This window comes from Saccostrea cucullata, unplaced genomic scaffold (genome assembly GCF_032062105.1).
Source record: "Saccostrea cucullata isolate Sc308-1 unplaced genomic scaffold, CSIRO_AGI_Scuc_v1 ctg7345, whole genome shotgun sequence".
Classification (NCBI taxonomy): Eukaryota; Metazoa; Mollusca; class Bivalvia; order Ostreida; family Ostreidae; genus Saccostrea; species Saccostrea cuccullata.
Genome location: NW_026927593.1, coordinates 18476 through 27180, shown reverse-complemented (window position 1 = coordinate 27180; position 8705 = coordinate 18476). Strand labels below are relative to the sequence as shown.

The 8705-nt window shown below is 34.0% G+C and overlaps 1 pseudogene; it reads right to left on the bottom strand.

Annotated features, from left to right (window-relative positions):
• Positions 1-2184: 2184 nt before the first annotated feature.
• Positions 2185-5373, bottom strand: LOC134274889 (uncharacterized; annotated as a pseudogene).
• Positions 5374-8705: the final 3332 nt, after the last annotated feature.

Here is an 8705-nt window from a genome sequence, read left to right as displayed (position 1 = left end):
CAATACTAAAACTTATAATAAAGATTACTGTGTTACAATAAAAACAATTTAAATATGTAAATAAACTAAAGTAGATAAACTAAACCATCTGAAAACTTAATAATTTTACAAAAACGCGCAAGTAAACAAAATAATCTTACCTGTATAAAATGAACAGAGATAGACACAATCCAGCTCTTGTCTGGCGTATGTCCGTCATCCGCTCATTTTATACCCGATTAACTGTCCCAGGTTTCAAAGCTCAATTCCCAGTAGTCAGCGTCTTTAATTAATCCTAACCAAATCCATCTTTTCACCAACAAATTTATAACTACTTTCCCAATGATTTATTCCTTGGAATTATCTGAGTAAAAAGTTAAACTTATAGTGGTCAGCATTTTTAATTACTTTTAACCAAATGCATCTTCATAAACAAGAAAGACCCATTTGCATTCCCATGATATATTTCGTGGGACCGTCCGTGATAAAATCTTAATTTCTATTGGTAAGCATCTGTAATTACTTCCAACCACATACTTGTGGATCTTAAGATACACAAGTAAATTTTATTGATTCGAATGATTTATTTTTAACTTCAGATCTCGCATCTGCTATCTCTTTAAGCCAAATAGTGCAAACTCATAAAATATGTTTCATTTTTATATTTACTGCAATTTTTGTTATGATAATAGCATTCGGTCATACAAGTATAATCTTAACAATGAAATTGCAGAATTTAGACAGGATCGCAGCACTTTTTAGAAACTATAATGCGTGTTGAAAATATTTATATACTAAACTTGGAAATTTATCTTGGTTATGCCCTTGCACTAGTGACATTTATATGTAACATCAATACTTCAAGTCAATGTGCTAAAATCGCGTGACTGCCGCATCACGTGACTCGTCTAAATATAAAATATAATCGTCCTCGATATGTAGTTATTAATCATAATTACAATTATCTGATATAAATAATGTACTAAAAATAATCGCCATCCCGATTACGAATACATTTTCAAATACAAAATTTTGTTGATATTTCCATTGCGCACCTTAACTGTGCTGCGCAGCTTTCAAAACTGAGATCAATATTTCCAACTGCTTATTTTGTTACAATGACCGCCACTGCCACAGTCCAGATGCAAAAAGAAATATCAAAAATCCTTTGTATGAAAAAATTTAACACTGTTTCTACTAATGTTGATAGAGAAAATGTAAAAATTATCGTCAGGAAGCGTTTACCTTCCACAGGAGGAAGAAACACACCTGAGGATGCTTATGATGAGATAATGGGCCAAATCATCGATAAACTCTACCAAGATGTCGATAGCTATCCTAGAACAATAGTATATACCAAGCTAAAGTGGTGTGGGTATGGTTATTCCCTGGCCAATGAAAGGCGCTAGAACTAAACACTCATCATTTAATTCAACGGGTGTCACAATTCCATGCGTCTTGCACCGAAAAGGTAAATTTGCCTTTTATAAACTTAAAATAAAGAAATCTATTCTGCTTTGTATTTGTAACTTATATTTTATTGTTCATTAAAAATTTACTTTATTCATTTAGTCGAAAGTAGAGGTAAGTAAAGACATGTCAACAGAAGAGGGCAAGATTAGACTGCTTTTTGCCACAGAGGCATACGGAATGGGAGCTGACCCCCCTGATGTACATCAAGTTATTCATATAGGACCTCCAAATTCACTTGAAAGTATCTATTTTAGCAATGCATATATATAAATTTTGAAAAATTTAATAATTTATTCTGCATAAATATCCAATTGAAAGGGTAAAGGACAATGTACAAAAATGGATAGACTTTCTTAAGTCTCTCTTTTTTTAAAATTCGTTGTTCATTTTTTTTATATTGTTTTCTTTGCTCTCTGCTACACTTAAATGTTAAAATAACATAAATTATAGATGTTTGACATTATCAAAAACATTAATGAGAGCACAAAACCATAGAGACTTTAGAAAGTCTGTAAAAATGTCAAGTCAGCCAAACCATTAAATGTACATGTGTCGATTTTTTAGCTTATCTTCAAGAAGTAGGACGGGATGGACAGGGGTCCGGTGTAGTGCAACTCTGTTTTTCAATATGAATGACATTGGGACGTCACACGTCAAAACGAAGTAAGAGCTTTTGTTTGCTCGACTCTTGTCGCAGGTAATTTATATCTGAACATTTCGGTTACACTTTTAACAAACTCAGTCAGATGCATGAATGTTGTGATATTTGCGAAAAATCCTGCCCATGCGACAACTGTTTTGCAGAGGAAGTTAATAAGTGCGAGATTGTTTCTCCACCCGCCAAACAAATTTCAAAGAAAGAAAAATTGAATGAACTATCAAGGATCTTGTTAGCTTTCTTTGAAGATGAAAATAAACAATATGACGTGCCATTTCCATAAATTATTACAGGCTTGTCAAAGCAGACGGCAGATAAAATTGCATCACTTGCAACCCAATTAACATCCTTAACTGATATCAGGAAGGAGTTTCCAAATATAGCTGAAGATTACACTACACAAATATTGTATATTATTACATTCTGTAATTCTACTACTGAATAAACTTTTCTAAACGTATGTCTAGATGAAAATAAATTAATTTCCAGAGTCTAAAGCGAAGTGAACTTTCTCTTGTTCTATCCAGTTGTGTATGTAAGGTATGTCAATATTGTGGAGGATTGATGGTGAGATATGCTGAAAGGAATCGTGAAGTCTTCCAGGTTGAAAAAAGAAAGGGCGCACATTTCCTAAATCCTGAATGAGGGTTAACTCGTCACTAGTTGATGACTTGTCTGAATGTTTTTTGGCTCGAGTAATGACGGAACTCTGATAATCAAAATTTGAGCATATAGTCTTTATTCCCGGTATGGCTCTGGTCCTGTTGCTGATGTTCTTCTTTTTTATTGGAGCACATGTGCTTTATATGGGATTTTACCTCCTTTACCATGTACTCCATCCTCCTATCTCCTGGAATGTGGCCATCATAATTCCCATTGGTGTTCACAAACAGACCATAGAACATTTCATTCGCGGCTTTTTCAGACTGTAGACACTCTTGGTAGACTAAAAAGCGCATGATTTCATATGCGTATTTGGACAAATTATTGTGGGTTTTAAAATACAACATCGCAATTTTTAGTAATCTTATTCCTCTTTCTCGGTCAGGTAAGTGTGTCAGGTCCAGTAGGTCTTTGAAAAGCAAACCAACTTCTAGTAACTGGCAGCCGTAGTTGTAAACCCCGTCTGGTTTTTCCTTCTGTACTTTGGGCGGTATGTTTATAGTGAGTGCTTTGCCATTACGAAGCTTGAGTTGTAAAACAGTCCCATCAACTGTAAAGTAAAGATTGATGACACTAAATTACCTATTCGAGAATTAGATATTAAATTCTGTTATTTTAAGTGTTCCAATCTATATCACTTAAACATTTTAAAATTTAAGAAATGTACGTGATGTTGACCTCAATCATACCTATCACTTGTTGCTCGCTTCTCATAGGATATTGCTTTGTTGGAAAAATGTAGGTATCGAGCATTTCATCTATGGTGTCAAAAAACCAGGACTGTTTTTCCTCTTCGTTGCTGAACTCCTCTGGAAAGTGTTTTGTTGGACGGGAATGTTGATCGTCCATTCCAAAGAACTCCATGACGCATTCTATTATATACGCATCCACTACAGACAGAAAAAAATCTTTGTTTGAGTCATAATTGTCATTTAGATTTTCCCCTATTTTTGTGCGACTTAGATTGTTTTGAAGTGATTTGAGAGTTCCGATTTCTTGCACGCTTGTAGAATTGAAAAATAATTTAAAGACCATTTTTAAGTAATTCATATGCATATGGAAAAGTTCGAATGATATTGGTGTGAGGAGCTGAAATCTGTCAAGGGGATTTTCGTCATGGGCACGCATGGCCTTGGCCCCCGAAAATCTCTCCCTAGTAAGCTGGGTCTCCTCCTATATGTATTCGTGTTTCCTCGCCTCCGTCTTTGCCAGCTTTTTGATAGGCTTCGGCCACTGTTTTGGTGTAAAAATCAAGGATGTGAACTACATCTTGATAGTACTGCTCATTCCGAAAGAGGACAGGCATGGGGATGACGAGGGTTTTTTCCTTTAGGTGTAAACTACACGGCTTGCTTATATTTCGTGGAATTGCAGATTCAAATTGCTCCAAAAAGGGCAGAAATTTTATGGCAACCCTTGTTATTAAAATTGCGTAGTCTCTTTTAGTTTTCTTCATGTCATCAACTGATGGCAGGAAGGTTTGCAGTGATGTGGCTTTGTACTCTCGTTGAGGGAATATATCGCTCAAGTGATCAAAATTAATATTTTGCACGAGGATAGCAGATCCAAAGGCATGATGAAACTTGTCTTTGTTATCTATCCTCTGGTCCAGTTGATATTTTCACCTACTATTCTAAATCGCCGACCTTTTTTAACTAGTTCCACCATGCATTTCATCGTTAAAATGACCCCCTATTTGGTCAACGAGTTTCAAACTCTTTGCATAACTGAGACAAACGCCAACTTTCTGTAGACGATCAAATACCTAAAAAGTAAATACAACACTTATTGACTTATAAAGATAAAAGTACTTAAACTACAAGTAATTGATTTTAAAAAATAACAACAACAAATATTGAAACATTCTACCTTTTGATCACAAATGTTGTCAAACAGTATCATGGAAATCACTCGCTGTATGTGACTCAGTTCTGCATTTCTTGTTTGAGGGATGATTCCGTAAACCATGGCTAGTCTAGGAATTACTGACTGGATTTTTGTAAAGCATGGCAGGTCTTCTGAGCGGAGCATCATGGAAACTGTGAGACTAAATACATGAGGAAATTTACTTTGAAATTCCGTTACGACTTCAATCCACTGTGAACTTTTCAAGTCATCCGCAGATTTCTTCATAAGTTTGCTTACAAATGAGTGTTTACGATTATTCAGACTTCTCGAAGAATAGTCTACATTTTTCATTAACAGTCTCATGACAGCTTTTTTCAGGTTTTCATTTTCTATAATGACCGCAGACAATTTGTGTAAGGACTTCGTCTGACAGGCATTCAGTAGTTCAGTGCATTCGTCCTCTGTCAGATTATCAAGGTTGTCGCATGTATATAATGTTACATTCTTACACAGGTTCTCAATTTGGGGGTGGAAAGCATTTGAGATTGGCACTGATCCTGTGTAGGTGTGGTCTACATTTGTGAATTTCATTGATTCCTGTACCGTGGCATTAGATTTTATATTTTTTAACCTAGGGATTTTACTAGGACTTCTGCTGGTGCAATAGTAGCCATGGTCATGTACCGTTACAGGTGTTTTGTCTTTTTCCGCATCTTTAAATAGAATGAAAGCGAAAACATTATGTTTCTAGTACCTCAAATCCATTAGATAATATTAACTTTAAGACTCTCAAGTAAATTAAACAATAAGCCTTTAATAATAAATGATAGAAATAAATCAGATCCTCGCTAAAAATGCTTAATATGAAGGATGAAAAGTAAATTATAAACTTGTCAACATTAATATATGAATTTATTTATATCATTTGTATTGTTGCCCATTATATATTTGATTTATATCCTAACTTTTTAATCCTTAATACTATTTTGAGAGCTGTGAATGCTAGTTGCTGAAGCCTGCATTGGAAACAAACACACGTGCGCTTTTTTTGCAGAACTGTCATCCACGACGCTTCTTTTTTCAGGTTGTCTCTCAACTGCGGGGGAAGATGCCATTCTTTTGCTTCTCAGATGTGTGCCTGTTGCATTTTTTTGACAGTTCTCATAAAATTCTCGACATTTTTGATCAAGTGTATCTAATTTCTGGAAATAATTTCGACACACAATTCCACTTTCAATATTAACACCTCCATATTTCATAAGCAGCTCCTTTAAAGTTTGACCTTTTATTTTAGCAGATTCTACTTTCCTTATTTCCCTAGGAAAATTACCACAAACTAAACATTTTTTCACAGCATGAAGCTTGCGAGGAGTTACACTCTCCATTTTTGGCCATACATTATCGTTCACATCAATTGAATTATAACTGAATTATATACCGTATATACTCGCCTATAAGTCGGTCCGCCTATAGGTCGGTTGTATTTTTTTCGGTTATTTTGCGAGGATTTGCCATTGACCCGCCTATAAGTCGGACCAACTTTTTATCAGAATCAGATGTCAATTTCTAATAAATGTTCTTATGCTTTTAACCTGATTTCAATCAATATTTTTAGAAATTTAGTTGATATTTTACTTTAAATCATAGAAAAAGAAATAATGCATTCTTAAGATAAAAAAATATTAGATATATGTATATAAATACTTGTACCTTAACTTTATTCTTAGAATACATAAAACCTAATGATATGATATATCCAGACTTTATTCAACGATCCCTGTTTATAAATACACCAGTGCCAATCCTTTTATGACTCGATAAGTATTTTGGGCTAAAATTTAACTGGAATTTATATACGGTACCCATATGTATATGAATTCTATACCGAACTCTCCAAAAATTCTCTTGAAAAAGGATATTTTCCTTAACTTGAAAAGTGCTGCTGCTTTCTTTAAATCGAGGGCGTGATTTTATAAGTACACAAAATATTTGGTAAAAGTCAAACATAATTCGACATTGGCATATTTACTTTAAAATTTAAGTATTAAAACTCGAATTGTAATCAAAGCAGCATTTTAAGAGCTACAAAGTATGAAAAAACAATTAATAACTTTAATTTTTAATTTCAACAAGGGTATGCCCTGCGATATTGAAATTTCTTTGTGACCTCCATTCAGTACACGAACTTGCATTCATCACGTGACTGTCCATTGATGGGACTTAACTTCATACAGTACAGAGTGGGTTATACTATGCTTTTTCCATAAGTATTAAAGGTCTTCGATAATAAAACGGCTTAATTAAAATAAATTCAACTTTTAAAAAATAATTTTTGCACGTCTATTTTCAGTTGATTTCTCATAGTAGACCTTAACAGTCCTGCGGATCCCATTGTAAATCTTGACAAGTACAACATTAGATTAGGTTGGGCTTTTCTTTCCTGTCCTTACTAGCTATCAGAGAAACATCATAGATACAAACCGTATATAGGGTGATTTTATACCGTTGCTAATCGGGTGATGTGGCAATCACCTAGTTAGCATATTAGCAAATATATGCCTCTGTATTAAGGACATCTATAAACTTTAAGATTGCAGATGCATGATATCTTAAAGTTATCATGAAAAGCATGCACATGCAGGCGTGCTGCAATCTGATTGGCTGAAACTTTACAACTATCTTCATTTTCAATGAAACAGAATAAAATTGAGAATATGAATAGGTATTAAAGGTTCCTTCATTAATGACGTTCGATCCTGATATTTAAAGTCTTAAACTTTTTTTGTCAAGTATATATTTCAAGTTTCTACATGCATAGCTTAATTAAAATTAAAGTCAAAAAATGGAGGATCCAATTGCGCATGCTCGACATGAAGACGTAAGTTTTTATCGAGAGCAAAGTGAAGTTTCCAAATTGAAGTCCTCGAAATTAAATAATTTCAGATCTTAAAGGTTGTATTGCTGATATTTAAAGATGTTTTAAAGTGTGTTGAAGTGTGTTTTAGCCCAAAAAATGCAATAGAAGCGAGAACGAGAAGGTAAACAAAATTTGTTAACATATCTGTTTGTGAACACTAGTGAGTGATACTCATACGTTCCACTGTAACATTGTGAAATATGGCTAGTCAATTGACCCAATCTAAAAAGAGAGCGCTCGATGATATGGACACTAACACAATTAACACCGGTACTAGTAATGGAGAAATTTCAATAGAATGTGAAAACTTTCAGATAAGAGATGTCATGCACGGTATAACTAATACACAAAATACGCTTGCAAACCTTCTACTAAGGATTGATGGACAAGGTCGCCATCTAGACGAAGTTACAAAGGACTTTAGAGGAAAACATGGCATTCAGGAGAAATTAGGAAATGTACAAGAACAGGCGAACGATACGCTATACATAACCACTGAACTGCAGGAAAAACAGAAGAAGATGGAAAGCGAACTTAGCCGAATGAAAGATTACATAGTATTGTGTAAAGACTCAAAGTGAACAGATTCTATAGCTTAGATCTAGAGCAATTAAAGACAAACAATATCATAGTGAGTGGAGTAGATGAAAAGGCGCCCGAAATAAAAAAAATCTTGAAAACCTTGCCAAGATCATTAGTAACGTGTTTGCAGTAGAGATGGAAATACCGGCAGAGACTGTTGATAGCCTACAGATATATAAAGTGTTAATGAGGGAATACTATTTCCAAAGGAAATATTCTAGGCCAGTCTGTGTCTTAGTTTGTAAATAAATTCAACTTGTGATGAGAAAAATTATCTTACTCTAGATTTAATAGACAATCTTCCTTTTTTGTTAGTGAATATATATGGACTAAATCTGGATACACCAGCCTTCTATACAAAGATTTTAAATATGATACAAGAATATTACTCATCACAATATATGATTATAGGTTGTGACTTTAATTTAATTTTAGATAAGGATTTGGATTCAATGAACTATAAAAACCTAAATAACCCTAAATCAAGAATGGAAGTATCAAAGGTGATAGAGATACTAAATGTAAAAGATACCTCATGTTTTTCGTGAAAACAGTAAAGTTAAATAGATTCACTTGGAAATCCAA